This window comes from Pseudophryne corroboree, chromosome 7 (assembly GCF_028390025.1).
Source record: "Pseudophryne corroboree isolate aPseCor3 chromosome 7, aPseCor3.hap2, whole genome shotgun sequence".
NCBI lineage: Eukaryota > Metazoa > Chordata > Amphibia > Anura > Myobatrachidae > Pseudophryne > Pseudophryne corroboree.
The window spans coordinates 42030063-42038142 of NC_086450.1; the positions used below are offsets into that span (position 1 = coordinate 42030063).

At 43.3% G+C, this 8080-nt stretch overlaps 1 pseudogene; it reads right to left on the reverse strand.

Moving 5' to 3' along the window:
• Nucleotides 1-7671: 7671 nt before the first annotated feature.
• On the reverse strand, nucleotides 7672-7791 carry LOC134945995 (5S ribosomal RNA; annotated as a pseudogene).
• Nucleotides 7792-8080: the final 289 nt, after the last annotated feature.

The window sequence follows — 8080 nt, forward strand, 5'->3', positions numbered from 1 at the left end:
AATGGATTAGTCGCTAGAAGCATTGCACAGCAACAATCCGCTTTGTACCCGTACGACGCACGTGCGCATTGCGGTGCATACACATGCGCAGTAGTAACCTGATCGCTGCGAAAAATGTCAGCGAGCGATCAACTCGGAATGAGGGCCAATGTGTATTGCAGGTGGGGCAGATATAACATGTGCAGAGAGAGTCAGATTTGGGTGGGGTGTGTTCAAACTGAAATCTAAATTGCAGTGTAAAAATAAAGCAGCCAGTATTTACCCTGCACAGAAACAAAATAACTCACCCAAATCTAACTCTCTCTGCACATGTTATATCTGCCCCCCCTGCAGTGCACATGGTTTTGCCCAACTGCTAACAAACTTGCTGCTGCGATCAACTCTGAATTACCCCCATAGTGTCTACGTGACACACTATTTATCATACTTGCCAACTTATAAAAAAAAAACCTCTGCGAGAGTAGTGCATGATGCAACCACGTGGGAGTGGGCGTGGCATTGTGATTACATCAAAACCACAATATGCAGCGTGTGTGTGTGTGTGTGTGGGGGGGGGGGGGGGGGGCTACGCCAAGAAGACATGATTCAATGTCATAAGGAATCATTACTACTCACCTGGCCTGAGAAGTGGGTGGCATTCGGGAGACTGGTACACTCTTTTAGGAGTCTGGGTGAGCCTCCAAAATTTAGGACTCTACCAGTCATTGATACCTACTGTAAATGTTTGTGTCCACCCCACTGCTGTTTAATTGCACAATGTCAGCTTCAATTCATGCAACATAACCGGAACAAAAAATGGGTAATTATGTCTCCGTACCCCCTTTATTTTTGTATTCACAATCAGTGGATTTCCAACGGCTGTCACTCAGAAACAGGTCAGTTCCAGCGCTGTCATAATGGGCCAGCCTCTCCACCTGTTTATATGATGCAGAGTAAATACAGCTATAGTGGAAGTCCGAGTACCGTCCATTCTCTTTGCTGATAAAGTCAATTCTGATGATGCTACGGTCAATGCCAGATACTGCTAATGTAACCTGAACGAGTTAGGGATTTTGGGGGTCGGTAATTACTCTAACCCCCATTTGCTTTAATACTGGTCCCTGTATACAGCTACTCCTGCTGCAGGGCCGTAAGGAGGGCGGGGTGGCCGCACAGGACCAATATTGTTATCTAGCCAATGGCGTAAGAGTTATACAGATGGAGCCCTCATCTATACCTTTAATAGGATTACCTGAGCCAGGGCAGTCGGACTTAATCCCCTGCTGTATTGTATTACAGCTGAGAACAATAGATGAAAGGCTTATGCTAATAAGCCTTGGTGCACCTAGGTGCAGCAGAGAAGGCTAGATGAGTGTGGCTCCATCTGTGTTTACACTAGATCTATAGCCTTTATTTCTTATGAAATAGAATAGGGGACAGTTGGTGACGTTGGATTGGAGCGCACGCCGATGCCGGGAACGTTGGCTGCGCTAATGCGTGTGTGGGTGCAGGGGGCACAGTACAGACTTATCTTAAACCTTTGAGGTCACATGTATAGCCAGCAGCATTTAGCAACATATTGGATTCATATGTCAGAATGAACAAGTGTATCAATATGAAGCACAACCACACAAAAGGTAACACATAATGATGGACGCAGTTGTGTATATTAGAACTATGCAGGTGGTACCAGAGCTGCATGTCTCTCTATATCTGCATGGTACAGAAAAGGATTATTATTTATAAATAATGCTAAAAGCGTTAGATACAGTTTCAGTGTATCAGATGCTAGCGGCGTATCAGTTCTATGTATTACAGTGGGGAGTTCCAATGCGCTCTCACCTCGGGCAGCGATCAACCACTAGCTCATTCACATTGCAGCTTCCTAAGGAGTAGATCTTTGCTGTCTAATGAGAGGTTTATTTATTTTTTTATTGTAGATTGTCTTCATGGATCAAGAAAGCACCCCCCTTCCCTGCACCCCAGTAATTATGGGGCCCTTTAGAATGTAAGCTCTCACGAGCAGGGCCCTCTTCCCTCAATGTGCTTTTACGTCTCTTACTTAACCTATCTTATTTTCAATACTCCCTTTGATGGTACCAAATCCCTCAGTTTTCTGCCATCCTGATACTTATTTCAGTGCTGTTTACTGACGCAGCTTTGTTTATATACCCTGCACTTGTCCTATATTGTATTGAACTGTAAGTCATTGTCTTCATGTTTTGCTTATTTGTTTACTCTGTAATTAGGTGCTGCGGATCCCATGTGGCGCCATATACTGGACGGATTGTGTGTTTTTTAGTAAGCATGTATGGGTGATATGTGCTCATCTCACTTGCAGCTGGATGTGCATAGAAAAAGCTTTACTGTGAATATACACCTGGCGTCGTCATAAATCAAAATTAGAGCAGCTAATCTCGAGGAATTAATCCCAATATCCTCAAACAGCAAAAACAATATAAAAATAATGAGACTGCGCTTCTGACTTATAACACTGAGAAAGCCGCTGACACCAGCCAGGAGGCAGAGAAATGCATTTGTTGGCCTAGGAGAGGACACTATTATAACCATTTCAGCATTTACCTACTCGTTGTTAATATCTTTGAGCCGGCCGGCTAAGTGATTCACTGCCTGACCCCAGTGCTAAGGGGAGAGAAGCAGGAGTCCATTCACTAGCGTGGTATCCCAAGAAGAAAGCTGTTTGCTGACACAGGGAGAGGTATCAAATTGGGTGCATCTCATAGTGTACCTTAAATGTTTGCTGGATTTGACATTATTTTCATGCTGCTGAATTGCTAACCCTTGTGCTGCATTGCATGATTGCATTTGATTGAATTACTAACCGCTTTGGAAGTGCCAATACTTTGGAGAAAGTTGCATGCCTTGCTAACTGTGCTATATTAACCCATTTTCAAGCATGGATTCAAAGTTTGAATTATGTTAAGTGGTGGCCTCGTCTGGACTGAGACAATATAATACCTTGTGCAGAGGCTTACAATTAAATCAGAATTGCTTGTGTAGAAATTTTGGGTTATATTGCCAAGGCTCAGGGGCTCAGTCTTAATAATATTGTGATTTTATTGTATGTGTAATTTTATGATACTGGCCGGTATCTATGTATTGTATATGTTTTCATTATTGATAAAATTTGCATCAAAGTCAGAAGCGCAGTCTCATTATTTTTATATTGGATATGCGTACATATGTTGTAATGGGGCATTCACACATAAGCTAAGTGGTTCTACTAAATAGGAAAACAAGCTGGTACTTATCTCTCCATTAGTACATACCAGTATATAATATGAACCTTCTTTTCCAGTGACGTTTGGTAACACTTATACCATCACAATTCTACACAATTTTGGTAACACTTATACCATCACAATACTACACAATTTCAGTCTGATGAAGCATGCAGTTGGCCTGTGAAATGCGTTAAGCCCCATTAGGTTCATTTGTATCGCTTATTGCGTATCAATAAAATGAAGTTCTGAAACCAATTACTGCTCAACTTGAACAATCGTGTATAATCCCACAGTAAAAGAGAACTACCCCATTGATGTTTACACCTCATTTTTCTAAACACCTCAGTTGGGGAGCATTCATTTTCATTCCTCTTCCTGCTACATCTGCGGCCAAGCTAATGTTCTTCTCCAGACTATTTGAGGTATATATCATTTTATACCCACCAGCTGAGGTGCCATTCTTTTTTCTTTATGCTATACATCACTGTCTTGACTGCAAATCTGTAGAGTCAATCATCCGGTAGATGTTCCATAAGCAAACTGCATTACTCTAACACGGAGAAGAGGTCAGCTCAGGATAACCTGACTATTACATTTAGAGGTGAACCTGACAACTTGACCTCATGGACAAAACGATGCAGATAAGTGAAGCCTTAAAGCCTCTATTTCCAGATTTAATAAGGAAAATGATTAAGGATCTCCACTGAAATGCTCTGCATCACGTTTCTGGGATTTCAGTTACGGGATTTTGCAGAGCTCCCTCCTTTTTTTCCGTTACAGAATCCCAGTTAACCTGTTCGACTATAATTTTGCTTTTAAAGGTCTGCCACTAGGCAACTCGTACAGTATCCGGCACTGCTGCCCCACACGTGATATAACTATACTCAGCACACTTTATATCTCGCCAACAAGCCATGCCAGTTAATGCCCTTTGCTCACCAGTAGGATGCTCATTGGTATGCAACTGGATGAAACTGCATTGTAACTGCCCAGCCAATTGGATGCCTCTCGTAATTTTCTGTTAATATAGTAATTTAATCTACATGGTCGTTATGTATAATGTGGTATTAAATCTTTATATAAGGACATCAGACAATTGGTTGAAAAGGATAAAAGCAAACATAGTATAATATTGCTTTAATTAGAAATTAAAAAAGCCAGTTTGAATGGCTGGACTCTCACCATATGACAGAAAAAACAAGGCAGATAGAAATAACAACCAGGCATCCCCAGCACCTCGCAATTCCTCCTATGGATTGGTTCCAGACTCCAAACGACCATTAACCGACATGTTTCAATACTTCTCAGTATCTTTTTCAAGACATGCCTTGAAAAAGATACTGAGAAGTATTGAAACGCGTCGGTTAATGGTCGTTTGGAGTCTGGATCCAATCCATAGGAGGAATTGCGAGGTGCTGGGGACGCCTGGTTGTTATTTCTATCTGCCTTGTTTTTTCTGTCATATGGTGAGAGTCCAGCCATTCAAACTGGCTTTTTTAATTTCTAATTAAAGCAATATTATACTATGTTTGCTTTTATCCTTTTTATGAGATTGCTGGAAATGAAGTGATGGATGGATGAAAAATCTGGAACGCTAATTAGGATTACATCCTCTCCCCTTCCTGCGTATATTGTCTATTAATTAGACATCATCTTACGGTACGGATTCTACCTACACACATAAGAAAAACCTTGATTTTATGTTATCAGTATTACACTATTGTATTTTATATTTTTCTGTTTGAGGGTCAAAAGTTGATGATAAACAGGTCATCTAGAAGTACCCCATATGATTTGTATCCGCGCCTGAAGACTACTTGGTGATATTCTTTCTTTGTAATTTGTTTCTGGGTGTGCGGTGACACCTTTTTCACTGAAAGGTCTATAGGCAGCTACAGCGCACCACACGTCTTCACGCTTTTTTGTTAAGAATTGGTTGAAAAGTTCTTTTAGTATAAGGGGGTAATTCCGAGCTGATCGCAGCAGCAAATTTGTTAGCAGTTGGACAAAACCATGGGGGTCATTCCGAGTTGATCGTAGCTGTGCTAAATTTAGCACAGCTACGATCAGGCACTCAGACATGCAGTGGGACGCCCAGCACAGGGCTAGTCCGCCCCGCATGTCAGTGCCGCCTCCCCCCTCCCCAGCAGAAGTGCAAAAGCATCGCACAGCGGCGATGCTTTTGCATTTGAGGAGTAACTCCTGGCCAGCGCAGCTCCTGCAGCTGGCCGGGAGAACCCCTTCGCTGCCCAGGTCGCAGCGGCTGTGTGTGACGTCACGCAGCTGCTGTGGCCCACCCCACACACGGTACGGCCACGCCTGCGTTGGCCGGACCACGCCACCAAAATGGCGGCCAAACGACTCCGTTCCGCCCCCTCCCGCCCAGTGACCGCCTCTGCCCGTCAATCAGGCAGAGGCGGTCGCTAGGGGAATACGGCCTTCGGCCGTCTGGCTTGCGCCGGCAAATGCGCAGTTCCGACCCAATCGCTGCGCTGCGATAAACTGCAGTGAGCGATCGGGTCGGAATGACCCCCTCATGTGCACTGCAGGGGAGGCAGATGTAACATGTGCAGAGAGAGTTAGATTTGGGTGGTTTATATTGTTTCCGTGCAGGGTAAATACTGGTTGCTTTAATTTTACACTGCAATTCAAATTTCAGTTTGAACACACCCCACCCAAATCTAACTCTCTCTGCACGTTACATCTAATCGTGGCTCCGTTTCCACCGCAGCGCGCCCACTGAGGTGCGCCTATCGCAGTGTCTGGGACGCACGTGCGTGTGAGATGCGTACCTGCCCCAGTCACTGCAATGGGAGCGTCTCTGTGCACTCCCGTAGGGCGCCTAGCCATGCCGTGATTCACGTTTGCGATGGGGCCGCATTAGATGAGCTATCGTTTTGAGATCCTCATCGGTTGAATAGTTATGTTGATTTTGTATGAAAAGTAACATTCCGTAAGGATCCTGTTTACTGTTTGGGGTGGCAGTTGGTGTGGCTCCCCTACTGGACTATGCTGCAGCCCCACCTCTGAAGCCGCCCCTCCAGTATAGTCCAGTAGGGCAGCCACACCAACTGCCCTATATGGCAGTGCCTAATAATTATTTTTTGGCTTGATTGTTAAAGAGATTGATGTTTATTTTGCATAAAGTTTAATAAAGAAAATAAATTAATCTACGATGTGTTTTTGGAGCATTTAGCTGAATACAGATCTTCCCGCACATGCACTTTGGCATAATTACCCGTAAACTAACTCTGAATGGTGACGGAATATACCGTATTTATTACCAGTTATGCATATACCACACACATATGCATAACTGGTATAACTGCAGCACTTTAGAGAGAATGTTTTGGCGATTCACATCAGTCCCTGCCCCAGTGGATCTTACAATCTATGGGATTGATTCCATTTTGCATGGAATTGCACAGATGCAGGAAAACGGCTGTGCCATTCTGTACACATAAAATGTAAATGCAGCAGGTGGGGCCTGTGCGCCTCCTGCATGCGGTTGCGAGATCTGAGCGCTGCGTCTGATAATGCGATTCGCAATGGTAGCAGACCTCGGTCAGACTGCGTAAGCCGAAGCTTACTCAGACTGGCTGTTGGATGTGGACAGCTGGTTGCAGGAACTCTATGTCCAACAACGCAGACCCTGGGCCCACGATGCCTACAAAACAAATATACACACTAGGGCTATTTATGTATTTTGAGAGATAATTAACTTTCCAGTACTGTATATATTTAGAATGTGGGATGAAACTGGAGTACATAGAAATTTGAATGGAAGCCGCACAGGTTATAATAATTAAGTGATGAGGTGATATAATAGGTATCTTCCAAAGAGGCCGACTTATTGATGTGCAGGTAATTCCTGTATTAAAGTACCCCACACTTGTTAGCAAAACAAAGTTGCATATTTTACGTGCTTTGGGTTACCATCGGCGGTGCTCCCCTAGAGTCTGAGTATATGAAGTTAATGACAAGAAAAAGAAACAAATGACTCTTTTTGGGAAGCACTCTTATTTTGGAAGGTTAATATATTGCAATACAGTACACTGATAAGATTAATAAATTTTATTTAGTACTTTCTAAAATTAGCGGAGTTTCCTCTGAGAACAAATGGTTAAAGTGCGAAGATATATAGAATGTAAACTTGTGCATTTGTTAGTTGAATACTAGATAGAAGATAATGAACTTGCTTTTGCTATGTAATAAATAGCTAATGCGGTTTGATACTGTAATGAAACTCCAGTGGGTATGTTATATCGAGGAACACGCTATGTATGAACCCTCATTCAGCCTGCATATATTCCATTGGGAAAAGGTAATCGCAGGGAATTAAATCATCGGTTCACTCCGATTCCCAAACGCTTTCCCAGTCCTATTGGCAATCAAAATTAAAATTAAATGCCCTAGGGGGTTGATATATGTCTTTGTGGACAAAGTTGTCTTGCAGCACCAGGATATTCGCAGGTAGTCCCCTATCCTGGTACTGGTCCGGCCTTCCAATGCTTGGCTTCCAAGTTCGGAAGGGTTTGGGCTTACCCAAAGGAGTATGGCCGCAAAACAGTCCTTATGACACTCCTCCACCTGTCGGGCTTATATTGGTGAGATGCTGGTGATTATTGTTCCACATATATGAGAGGGCTCAGCAATTACGTGTTTGGAGTTGACCTTCTTACGATTCTTTCTGTATGATTGAGGCAAGTAGTGCTAATGACAGATATGACCACTTCGCTATTACCGTGTCTCACCTCTGCTTTTCATCCATCATACCATTTGGCATAGGGTGGAGAATGAGAGAGTGAGCCACAAGCATGAGGTCGGAAAAAAGAAGAAAAGAGCAATCTGGGGTG